Source organism: Tiliqua scincoides, chromosome 11 (assembly GCF_035046505.1).
Source record: "Tiliqua scincoides isolate rTilSci1 chromosome 11, rTilSci1.hap2, whole genome shotgun sequence".
Lineage (NCBI taxonomy): Eukaryota > Metazoa > Chordata > Lepidosauria > Squamata > Scincidae > Tiliqua > Tiliqua scincoides.
In genome coordinates this window covers 25,359,833-25,372,287 of record NC_089831.1, presented here as the reverse complement: position 1 = coordinate 25,372,287, position 12,455 = coordinate 25,359,833, and the positions used below count along the sequence as shown (strand labels likewise).

Sequence of the window (12,455 nt, the reverse complement as noted above, 5' to 3'; positions counted from 1 at the left end):
AAGAAACTCCTGCTTAGACCAACTTGGCCTAGGAGAATGAGGATGCAAGCCCAGCAGGACTGGTTCCTGCAAAACCCCCATTTCAGGCATGGGAGCATCGGTGGAGCCAATGCAGGCAATAGAGATCTGGGAAAATGGCAGAGAGGGTGGAGTGGAAGGGACAATAGAATGGCAGGTCTGGGAAAGAGTCTGATTCTAGGCGGTTGGGTTCTTCTGGGAGCCAGGTGGGGGCCGGCTGCCAACCCACATGGGCCAGAAGGAAGTGTGTGATACAGAACGGGGCAGGGTTCAGGTTTCAGAGTGGCCAAGAAGGACCAGAGCAGCCAGAAGCAGGCAAATGGTCAGAGCCAAGCAGAGTCCACATCCAAGGAGACGTTCAGGGAGGAGGAGCAGAGCCTGGCGGTGTCATCACACGGTGACTCAGAGGTGGACTTTGCTGATGAAGAGGCCTGGCAAGAGCAGGCCCTGGGGGCAGGTGACCAGGTAGGCCTTTGAAACACAGTCTGCCACAAACGCAATAGGAAGGGGGCATTTGAGAGGGCACTATTGGGAGTCAGCCCAGCCTTTGATCCCCTTTTCCAGCTTTCTAATGTCCCTCTTGAAATGGGTGAACAGAATAGCACACAGTACTCCATGCGCAGTCATGCTGTGGACTTGCATAAGGACATCACAGGACTGGCGGTTTCATTTTCAGCCCCTTCGCTAATCACCTCTGGCATGGAATGGATCAGCACCGCCTCCTCTTTCAAATCTGAGTGCAGAACCCTGACCAGGTGACCGGTGCTGTTGGCGGCTGGACAGATGGGATGCCAGGTCCTTTATGTCTTGTGCTGCATCTATTTAATGTCTCTTTCCTGGCCCAGAGCAACTGATACATAATTTTTTAACACACAGGACAAATGCCAGTCTGGTGCTGCCAAACGCCCATTTGCCAGCTCGTTGGCTATGGATTATTGTCCTATTCCTTTTTTTATTTGTTTGCTTTGGCCAGACAAAGACAATCTCACATTTATACCTGCTGTGGCATCTCAGGAGCCAAAATCCCTCAGCCCGAGTGGCTACTTTTTTCACCACGGGTGCTGGGCCCAGCCAGGGCACTGCAAACATCAGTCAACCAGGATCAAGCAGTAAGTACACACTGCCTCTGACAGACACAGGCCATGAGGCTCCTCATCGAGGCTCTTCCTTTCTGATGCTCCCCCTGCCTCCCCTCTCCCCAAGCCCCCAGGCAGCCACAGATTCCCTACTGCTTGCACATTTTGCTCCTGCTGGCCTCCTCCTCTCATTCCAGCTCGGTGAAACCCAGGAATTGCGCACACATAACAGGCTTCCCTTTATGTCTGGCTGAGATGCCTTTGCCAGGTCAACTGGCCCTTGCCAGAAGCATTTGCTTGTTCACGGACAATTACTGCCAAAAACAAAGGAACGAGAGGAGACTCTGCCAGAAATGACACACTGGGAAAATTCCCACCAGCATCACCAGTTTCCCCTCCACTGGGCATTGGGGCGGGGGGACGGGGAACAGGGACATCCTCGTTCCTGCAGATTTTTCCACCAGAGCTATGGATGCTGTAAGACTCGGTTCTCTCCAAAGGATCAAAGGCTGCTCTGTGGATCCATTGGTGGGTCAAAAGGAAGCCCTTGGCAATATACCTGCTGCCTGTGCCTCCCAAACGCCTCTCATAACATGGCTGTGCCATTCACAGGCTTTCCAGGAGCGCGGCTTGCTGTTGCATCAGGGCAAGATTTGAGTCCAGGCTGCAGAAGATGCCCAAGGCGAGAGATCCATCCCTCCTGCCGCACCCTCTGCGCCACTGAGTCTCAAAGACAACGTTGCCCTTCTGTCATGAGCACCATTGCTGCCCTTGCGCCCTCCCCACCACACACACTTCATTGTACTGCTGTGGCAGCGGAGGAAGTGAGAGCCCTTCAAGTCCACTCATCCTCTTGATTAGAGGGAAATGTTTGAAGTGTAAACTCTTTGCACTCGGGTGGTTCCATTAGGCTGTGCCAGGCACGTAACCCAGTTGTGGGGTGTGTGTGTGTGTGTGTGTGCGTGCGTGCGTGCATGCGTGCGTGTGTGTGTGTGTGTGTGTGTGTGTGTGTGTGTGAGAGAGAGAGAGAGAGAGAGAGAGAGATTTGGGAGCTCACAATCTGGGAGTCACCCCCAAATGATTCCTCAGAAGCAATAGTGTATATATATATATATATATATATATATATATATATATATATATATATATATATATATATAGTATATTGGCAACCTTCAGTCTCAAAAGACTCTGGTATCGCGCTCTGAAAGGTGGTTCTGGCACAGCGTCTAGTGTGGCTGAAAAGGCCAATCCGGGAGTGACAATCCCTTCCACACCGGGAAGCAAGTGCAGTCTGTCCCTGGTCTGTCTCCCTGGCTATGGGCCTTCCTTCTTTGCCTCTTTCTTTGCCTTCTTTGCCTCTTTGCCTTCTTTGCCTCTTTCTTTGCCTTCTTTGCCTCTTTCAGAAGCAATCTGAAGAAGAATTGCTTCTGAAGAAGAAGCGCCTGAAGAAGCTGCCTCTATCAGAAGCAATGCCACTGCATTTTCCACCCTTGGCACCCCCAGCTGCATTTTACCTTGCAGGCTAAAAGATAAGCAGACCCATCCTCTTCTTCCTTGTGGGTGGGAGAGGAGCGGTGGGGGCAGTTTTGATCAGGAAAATGACCTACTCTGGGGAACAGTTGAGCACTCTCCCTCCCATCTCCCTGCTTCAATCACATTTGGTGCCAACTCCCCCTCACCACATCAAAGTAAACCCAAATGGTGAAGAGACACTCCACAACACAAAATAAAACCTGAGTGTTTTTGTATCGACGCTTCATTTTCTTTGCTGAGGAGCTTCCTCTTCACTTCCCAGAATGGTCTCTATTGATGCACGGGTTGTGCCCAACCCTTTCAAGTACTGGCATTTCTGTCCCTTCCCACCCACAACAAGCACTTTGCTTTTGTACAACAAAAGGACACCCGGCTCTCCAAAGTGTCCCTGATTGTGCAGAACGTCAAACAAAGTGCTTGTGGCAGGCTCCAGAGGAAGCATTTAGCTGTGGAGTCTTTCTTCCACTGCCTATGCAGGGTGACCTGGAAGTACTCTTGGAACGTACAGAAAAATTGGATTGTCCAACAGAACAACCTTAACAGAACCTGCTGTGGCGTGAAGACAGTTCACACTGTCAAAGGAAGCTGGTGGTAGTGACCCCAGAGAAGCATCAACAACTGTGCAATATAATCGTGGCAGTAGTTCTGAAATAAGTTAAGGGTGCTCTGGGTAATTTTCGAGTCATGGAAAGGTCCCCTTCTTTGCCTGGCCCTTGAAAGTCTGCTGTTAGCTTGCTATGGGAAGGGACTATAAGGTCCCTCCAACCCTCTATTTCTGCCTCAGATCTCAACCCCCTGCCTGGAATTTTGAATGCCTTCCTGCCTCAGGCCCTTCTGAGCTCTGGCTGCATTCTCTGGAACTTGACCTTGCTTGGTTTGGATCATGATCTGCACAGATGGTCTCTAGGATGGATATCCATCAGCCCTGAATCCAAGAAGAACTTGGCTGCCTGGGTCAGTTCCCAGCTGCAGCCCCAGAACTCACGCAGCCCTTTTCCTTCTCTCCAATGCTGCTGCCAAGCAGCTGAAGAGGTTGTGTTGAAGGCCCTGTCATGTGGTGCAGCAAAGTGCTGTCTCGGACCATCTTTGAGAAATGCCTTCCTCAGAGTGTAGAGCTACATGTTGCCTCAGCAAATGGGTGCATCCAAATAGCCAAAAGCAAAGCAAGTGTAGCAGAGCATCTGTTGGGGACAAGCAGTGGGTGCAACTGGGGGAACCATTTGTATGGTGTATCAATGCAAAGGGCCCCCAAGGATATTTCATCTTGATGCCTGACTGGAGCTGATTTCAAGAGAACAGTCCCCTCCGCATCAGGAGCCTCGTGTTTGCTGGGTTCTGCTCGCCATCCCAGGCCACAGGCTCGGTGGGAATTGACGGAGTGATGGGGGCCAGAGGTCTAGTAGACCATTAAGCTCTTCCCTTCTCCAGCCTGTGAAAACTGACAGACACAGGAAGGCTACTTAATAAGGACTCCTTGGCACAAGTGGTCTTCTCGGAGCTATCCAAGGTCCTGCAGTTCCAGCCGGACCTTAGCCTGACTGCCTGTGGCTGACCTGGTGTGACCAATCCCAGTGAACCTTCCCCCTACCCCATGGGCTCCTACTGACAATTCTTCCCTGAAAGTGTCTCCCCAGGCCCACATTAGTGTTATGAGAAACCAGGGGTTGGGAACTCCACTGTGTACCGCAACATGCATTTCTGTCCTAAGTCTCCTCTTTACTCTGTCCTGCATTTCCAGTGGGACACAAGTCACACGCAATCACCGGCACTTTTTAGCCCTCCATCATCCTCCATGCCTTTCCTGATATACTACCCAAAGCCCTCTATACCAGCTTGGCAGAATTTCCTCTTTGGGCCACTGAAAGAGCCACTGCTCCCATCTCAGATAAGCCAATAAAGCACCTGATACTTCCCAACACCTCTCTTCGGAGGGTCAGTCTGGCAGCTGAGATTGAATTATTAAATTGAGATCTCAGCAACATGTGCCAGTCCTGTCGGTTGAAGAAGAATTACTCACCAGCTAGCCCCTGCAAGTGCTCATGTTTCTCAGTAATAGATTTGTCTGATACAGTGCCTGGCCAGGGGTAAGCAGGCATGGAAGGCACAGCTCCTTGTGGCTGTCAGGGACATTCCTGCAGTAGCCGACATTTGCATGCCTGGAAGAGCTTCTGGCGGCCCTCCTTTTCCCATGGCTCCCATTTTGCCTCCTGGACCCCATCCAAGCAAGGGCTTAGATTTGGCCAATAGGAGACATAGTGACGCAGATCCAATATACTTAAGAGAGATCCTCAATGTTTCATTGTTGTGTCCAGTAGCACTCTTTGGAGGAGAAGGGGGGGGAAGGCACATGGTGGGTGGTTTCCAAGAGGCAATTCCGATGGAAATTGTATAAGGTCCACAGCTCAACTGCTATTAGCCGTCGTGAAATCACTTCCTTATCTCCAGCTTATACTGTCGGAGGCTTATTTCATCCTTGCACAAACTTCTTTGTTCTCTCTTGTTTCCCCTCTTTCCTCAGGTGCAACCTGAGGATCAGACCCTCCCTGGGCCAGAGCCAGATGCTCAATATTGAGGAAATGTAGATAAGAAGTGAGAAGCAGCATCTTTATGCGCGCCAAGAAAATGATGGATCTTTTTGAAGCAAGCCTGCTTCTGTTGCATGATTTATGGTCTCTTAGTCTCTAGCATATGCTCTCTCTCTCTCTCTCTCTCTCTCTCTCTCTCTCTCTCTCTCTCTCTCTCTCTCTCTCTCTCTCTTCAGTTAAAAGTATTGAATGCAGGTGATGTATTTTTGACAAGATAGATTTTGACCTCAATGTGCCAGACTTAAATGAATCAAGTGTTGTCAATTTCTTCTTCTTTCACAGCAAAGCCAGCAGGATATGTCTCCTTCCCTTCCCCCTTCTGTCTGAAATGTGTCAGGTATGATTGTAGCTTGGACTCCCACAGCTCTGCACATAGTCAGGCCTGCCCTATTGTGAAATGGGGCCTGTTTTTGCAGGGGAATTGGGAGTATATTTCCGAGACCCCATCAACTGCTTACAGGTCTTTCGTTGACTGTGCCCTGTACATCACCTCTTATAGTTGCATGAAAACTGGAAAGAAGCAGAGAGATCGACCAGATTTTGCTTCGTGATCAACCGGTCGATCGCGATCGACGTTTTGAGCATGCCTGTGTTAAATCATGCTTTTAAAACTGTTTTTATATGTTGTGAGCCACCCTGGGTCCCTTTTAGGGAGAAATAAATAAAATAAAGTTGTTTATTATTATTATTATTATTATTATTATTATTATGTAAGTCCAACTGTGTTCAATTGTGTTTGCGCTCAGGTAAGTGCATATAGAATTTCAGCCATCACTGTACAACCAGGCAGCTCCATCTGCTGCTCCTTCCTGCTACCTGCTACCGCCCACAAGCACCAGAACCAGTTTGCACTCCTGGAAGTCTCCTTCTGCTCTTCCAGTCTTGGAAGCAATGCTGGTGAAGTGAAAAGAAGCCACAGAGATGACTGGAAGGGGCAGGGAGCTGCCAGCACAGTGGAGAAAGTGGCTGCCTGACAGTTTGGTGAGTGCTGAGGCTTCAGCAGGACTTTGAATGCAAATGTAGCCCCAGTGCAGGCCTGACAACTGCTGCCTCTTACATGAGGGTCAAGCGCTTGTGGTCGAGGAGCTTCACACACTTGCTAAGAACAGGTATTTTAAACACAGCTGATTTGCATTTTAATAAGCAGCACAAATGCAAAGAGGGAGAGACAGAGACTGCTGCAGGCTTCAGCTGGGGCCCAGCAGCTCTGAAGACCTTGATCAGGAGGTATGATTATCTACTTCAGAGGAGAGACATGCAACTGGGGGGGGGGAGCGGCAGGAAGACATGGCCTGACATGAAAATGCAAAGCTGGATTTCCGATGCGGAGTGTTTGCTGCCAGGAGATTGCACTGCTGCCGTTCCCCTCCTCGGCTTCTGCTGCAGTGCTGGCATCAATGTGATCCAAAGGATTTAAAATGGCTCTTTCAGGGTGTGCTTGCATTTGAATTTCCAAGGGTTTTAAACTGCAGTGTTTCCAGGTGATGGGAATTGCTCTTCTCTTCATTCAGAGCAGGTGCCCTTTCAGCCTGCGCCTTCCATGACCTTTCCTTTCCTTGCTTGGCTCTTGAAGATGCCTGTTGGGAACTTGATAATAACAGGATCGTTGGGAGCAAGCTAGGCTGAGTGCACTCTGAAGCCCTGGAGACCCAGGTGCCTGGTGTCTGAGCAGACCTGGCAAAAGCAAGGAAGGGGGCCTGGGTCCAGGATCCTAGGTCCATTTGGCTATCCTTGCAGCTCAGGAACTCTGATTATTCACATGGGCAAGACAAGGTATCCTAACTGGGGGAGAGGCCAAATGTTCAGCCCTTGCAGTATAGAAAGGAAGAAAGAAGCACTGATCTTGCAGGAGCACAGTGTGAACACGGCTTTTGCACAATGGCTTCCCGTTGTCACTTCAGCTGCACACAGACAACAAAGCCTTGTTTACAATTCCATCCTGATCTGATTGGTTCAGGTGAGTGCGAGTGCTGCAGAGCAGTTCCAGGGGGCTGTGAATTTTAGGCGTCGCAGGGAGCCGTGTTCATCTGCCAGGAAGAAAACATCCAAAAGCACCAGCCTGTGCAATCTTTATCAGGGCTGCCTAAAGCATCACAGAATGCCCATTGTTCCTTCACAACAGCATCAAGTGTGGTCTGAGGGTAAGGCGGCATGTAACATGGCATGTGTCAATGTGCAGTTACTGGCTTAAGTTTACTCATGAGAAGCAGGTTCATGGGGTTGCAGTTTGGATTAGGGCCTCAGGGCTTGGGTAGGAGAGACTTAACCCTTTCTACCTGCGGTGTTCTTCCACTCAAGGTGGCCTCTCTGAAGCTGCAATTTAACCCTGAAAATGCCCTTTGCTACAATGGCATTTGCCATTGTTTTTCTGGGAGGGTGGAACGAGTGGCCTCCCAGGATCGCTCCTTCCGAGCCAAACAGTGAACGCAAAGCCATCTGTCTCGGGTCTATTTGTGTGTCACAAGGAACGGCCCACCACCTGCAAGTGTTTGGTCCTTTCCTTCTTCCAGACTGTTTGCCCACAGGGCTCTGCACAGCAGGTGCAACCCCCGTGGATCTGAAATGACAACTCCAAACTGCAAATGTTTTATTCTCGCTCGGAAGGTGGCTGCTTGGCTTTCTGGGTGCCAGAACCCATTAATCTAGAAGGCTTTGCTCCTGAGTGCTAATGACAGGAACTGATGCTGAGGAGGGGATTGCACAGCGTTGGGGTATGACTGTCTGTCAACTACATTTGCAGCGATGGTTGAGATGGAGCCACATGGCTTCTTGGGGAAGGGGCTGCATTGGCTGTAATGTGGACTGCCAGGAAGCTGGGCAAAGACCCACCATGACAAGTCACCACTGAGACAGCAACTGTTGCCCTGCACATTCCTGATCTTGTCTGATCTCGGAAGCTAAGCAGGGTCAGGCCTAGTTAGTACTTGGATGGGAGACTGCCTTGGAATACCGGGTGCTGTAGGCTTATACCATGATCTCAGAAGCTAAGCAGGGTCAGGCCTGGTTAGTACTTGGATGGGAGACTGCCTTGGAATACCGGGTGCTGTAGGCTTATACCATGATCTCAGAAGCTAAGCAGGGTCAGGCCTGGTTAGTACTTGGATGGGAGACTGCCTAGGAATACCTGGTGCTGTAGGCTTATACCATGATCTCAGAAGCTAAGCAGGGTCAGGCCTGGTTAGTACTTGGATGGGAGACTGCCTTGGAATACCGGGTGCTGTAGGCTTATACCATAGTCTTTCGAGACTGAAGGTTGCCAACCACCACTGATACCAGCACAAACCGACTTGCTGCACTAGTTATTTGTGGAGATGTTTTAAGGTACTCTCTTAGGGTCCAGTCCTATCCAACTTTCCAGCACTGATGCAGCTGCAATGTAACCCTGAAGTGCCCTTACACATGTGCCCTTATGTTGAGGAGGCCTCCATGATGGCAGGATGCAGCACACGTCCCGTTCGCACAGCTGCATCAGTGCTGGAAAGTTGGATAGGATCGGGCCCTTAGTTGCACACACCAGGCTCCCACCTTGCAGTCTGGGATGAATGCAGACAATCTTGTTATTGGTAGGCAAATGGCACAACATTTGATCTGTGCTTTCATTACAGGCAGCAAGAAATGGCACCAGCCATGGAAAGGGAGATTGGTTGGCACCCTTCAGTCTCGAAAGACTATGGTATAAGCCTACAGCACCCAGTATTCCCAGGCGGTCTCCCATCCAATACTAACCAGGCCTGACCCTGCTTAGCTTCCGAGATCATGGTATAAGCCTACAGCTCCCGGTATTCCCAGGCGGTCTCCCATCCAAGTACTAACCAGGCCTGACCCTGCTTAGCTTCCAAGATCAGACGAGATCAGGCATGTTCAGGGTATATGCAGTGATAGCAGTTTGTCATTGGGCAAAATGGTGGTTAACCGGTTGTCTGAATTCTCCAAATGCCTCTGGTCTTTGCTCAGGTTTTCTAACACACACTGGAAGGCAAGTTCATGTCTGAAGATCTACATGTTCCCCGGCCAGGCATGCCTGGCCCCTGATACCTGCTTTGGAGTCCCTGCTCTCTGGCCTGCCATTGAAGGTTCTGTTTAGCTAAGAGCTGTCAATCAGCCTCTCCTCCACGATGTGCAGAACCCTCTCAAGAAATTTTACTTGTCTTACAGAAACTCGTTCAGTTTCCCTTGAGATTTCTTAGATGTTTCTCCTTGAGAAGAACCCTGAGATTCACTTTGAATTTAACTTTTCATCTGATGGAACATTCGGTACCAGTCCTACCTTCAGAGGCATCTGATCCCATGGGCGCCCCCAGAATTTATAGCAGCAAATTGCATCCTAGAATTGCATTTTGGTAAAGTACTATCTTACATCTCTATTGGGTCTCCTTCCTGTTCACTACATCAGGGGACCCTGGGTATGAACATTCAGCGAGAGCGAAAAATCCTCTAAACCCAGGTATCATTTTATAAACCTCTACCACACTCCTCTTAGTCATAGATGTTTCTAAACTTAAAGAGCCTCCCCTCCAATTCTGTAGTCAACAACCTGCATGCAACTCTTGGTAGTCAAGGTGGCTCTCCTTGTAGTGACCCCAAGCTGTGCTGGTTTGTGTCATGGGTCAGTGGACCCCTTCAAGAGATGGGGAGGGGCAGAGAGACAAAGGAGCTTGCAAGAGTGCAGAGGTCTTTGGCCAGTGACTCCATCATTGGAAGATGCAGAGCTCGTGCCTTTGGGGGACTGGGGGAGTGACACTTGGCTTGTGGGGGAGGAGAGAAGGAAGAAAAGGTGGAGGACGTATTGATTTCAGACAGATGCTCATCCACTTAAACTAATTAACTGGGCACAAGCTACTGCCACCTCGTCTGGCTGTGTAGATGATGGGGCTGGTGAAAGCTCATTTTTGCAGCGGTTTATTTGCTCCAATAGCTGCTCTTTTTAATTAGATTATTTGCTAATGACACAGAGTTTGGAGGCAGAGTGCTGTATTCTTTTTTTTAAAGAGCTCCCCTTCTTCAACTGCCTGTGTTAAGGCAGGACCAAAGGAGAGGACCCTGCCTGAGAAAGCCGACAGACAGACCTCCCTCCTGACAGACACTGTCCTTTCCGGTAGGGATGTGAGCAACTCCTTCCCCTGGGAGTTTACCTGGATCCAGACAACTCTCCACCCGCACGGCAGTGCTGTGATGCTGGGCCAGCCCGCTTGGCTCCTGTTGTTGGAGCCCGGCTGCTGGACCTTCCACACAGCTGTGATCTCATGGCGCAAACACGGCTTGTGGGTCAGGTGTCAGATTCAGAAATCTGGGACTCTCGGGGCTTCTTTTGCTTTTACTTTGAGAAAATTTCCTTGCCCATTTGGTGAGGATTTCAGCAAAAACAGAGGCTGGGCAGCCCTCTGGGAAGTGGGCTTGGTTTCTTTTGGAGCAGTGCATTTCTCCCAGCCTAGAGTGACACTCCCAGCCCTCATCTCCAGGACTTGCTTATGTTTTATGTCAGAACAGAGACAGTGTGCTTTGATGACTGCAGAAGTCTCTTCTGCCCACTGCAGGTCCTGCTCCTTGCTGGTTCTCTAATTGGCTGTTTTGGGGCATCTTTTTTTCTGAATGCCAGTTGGGGGGAGAAATGCCAATAGATGGTTTGCTGAAACCTCAGTCTGAGGATTGAGAAAGCAGGAGACACACTGTCTGTGCCTCTCCAGTGTAGCAGGCTGGTCTTGGCCGGGTGGATCCTGCCTCCGTTCTTGTACACCCCATCAGCATTCTCAGAAGGCAAGCCTGTTTTCTGATGGGAGCAGGCTGGGCATCACTTCCATGTGGCCGAACCATTTCCAGCTGCAGAGGTTAGAAAGAGACCCCACTCCTTTAAGGCCAAATCACCTGTTATTTGGAATGCTGTGTGCAAGCCCCTGATCAATGCATACAAAACTGCCTTCTCCTTTAGTCCATCTAAGCTCGGTATTGTCCTTCCTGACTGATAGCAGCTCTCCAGGGTTTGGGGCAGGAATTGTTCCCAGCCCTACCTGGGAGATGCTGCCAGGGATTGATGCTCTTGAGTGCAAAGCAATTGTTTTGCCCCCATGAATGCAGGTGAAGACAGGAGAGGAGAGGAATGCAGTTGTGTCAGAGCCCTCCCGGGGTCCAGCTAGTCCAGTCTCTTGTTCCTGTAGTGACCAACCACAGAAATGCACAACACAGCCCTTTCTCACAGTCACTCTCTGGGAACTGGTATTCAGAGGTATAACGCATGGGAACCTGCTGGCTACATAGCCAGGCTCTCCTCCTCCACAGACAAGTCTCACCGCCTTTACAGTCATCTAAATCTAGTGGACACCAATACATCATGTGGCACTGAGTTCCCTTGATTAATTATGCACTGGGTGAAGGCTTGGCTTTGCCCATCCTCAATCTCCTACCAGCCATCGGGTGACCTTGATTTGTAGTATCTGGGGCGGGGGGGGGGGAGTAGCGGGAGACCAGTTCTTTCTTTGCACTATACATGAGGTTTACCGAATACCAAGATCCAGGTCTACAGAGCTTGCGTCCTGAGTACACTTCTGTACTGCAGCGAGTCATGGACTCTTCGCTCACAACAGGAGAGGAAACTGAACGCTTTCCACATGCGCTGCCTCCGACGCATTCTCGGCATCACCTGGCAGGACAAAGTTCCAAACAACACAGTCCTGGAACGTGCTGGAATCCCTAGCATGTATGCACTGCTGAAACAGAGACGCCTGCATTGGCTCGGTCATGTCGTGAGAATGGATGATGGCCGGATCCCAAAGGATCTCCTCTATGGAGAACTCGTGCAAGGAAAGCGCCCTACAGGTAGACCACAGCTGCGATACAAGGACATCTGCAAGAGGGATCTGAAGGCCTTAGGAGTGGACCTCAACAAGTGGGAAACCCTGGCCTCTGAGCGGCCCGCTTGGAGGCAGGCTGTGCAGCATGGCCTTTCCCAGTTTGAAGAGACACTTTGCCAACAGTCTGAGGCTAAGAGGCAAAGAAGGAAGGCCCATAACCAGGGAGACAGACCAGGGACAGACTGTACTTGCTCCCGGTGTGGAAGGGATTGTCACTCCCGGATTGGCCTTTTCAGCCACACTAGACGCTGTTCCAGAACCACCTTTCAGAGCGCAATACCATAGTCTTTCGAGACGGAAGGTTGCCAATACAATACATGAGGTTGGTCCAGCACAGCTCAGCACATTTCCATCATGCCATTGAGAAAGACCAAGGATATTTTGCAAGCTGAGAA

The 12,455-nt window shown here is 50.2% G+C and overlaps 1 pseudogene; it reads right to left on the bottom strand.

The window, feature by feature from the left end:
* Positions 1-8,979: 8,979 nt before the first annotated feature.
* Positions 8,980-9,098, bottom strand: LOC136662968 (5S ribosomal RNA; annotated as a pseudogene).
* Between the last annotated feature and the right edge of the window lie 3,357 nt (positions 9,099-12,455).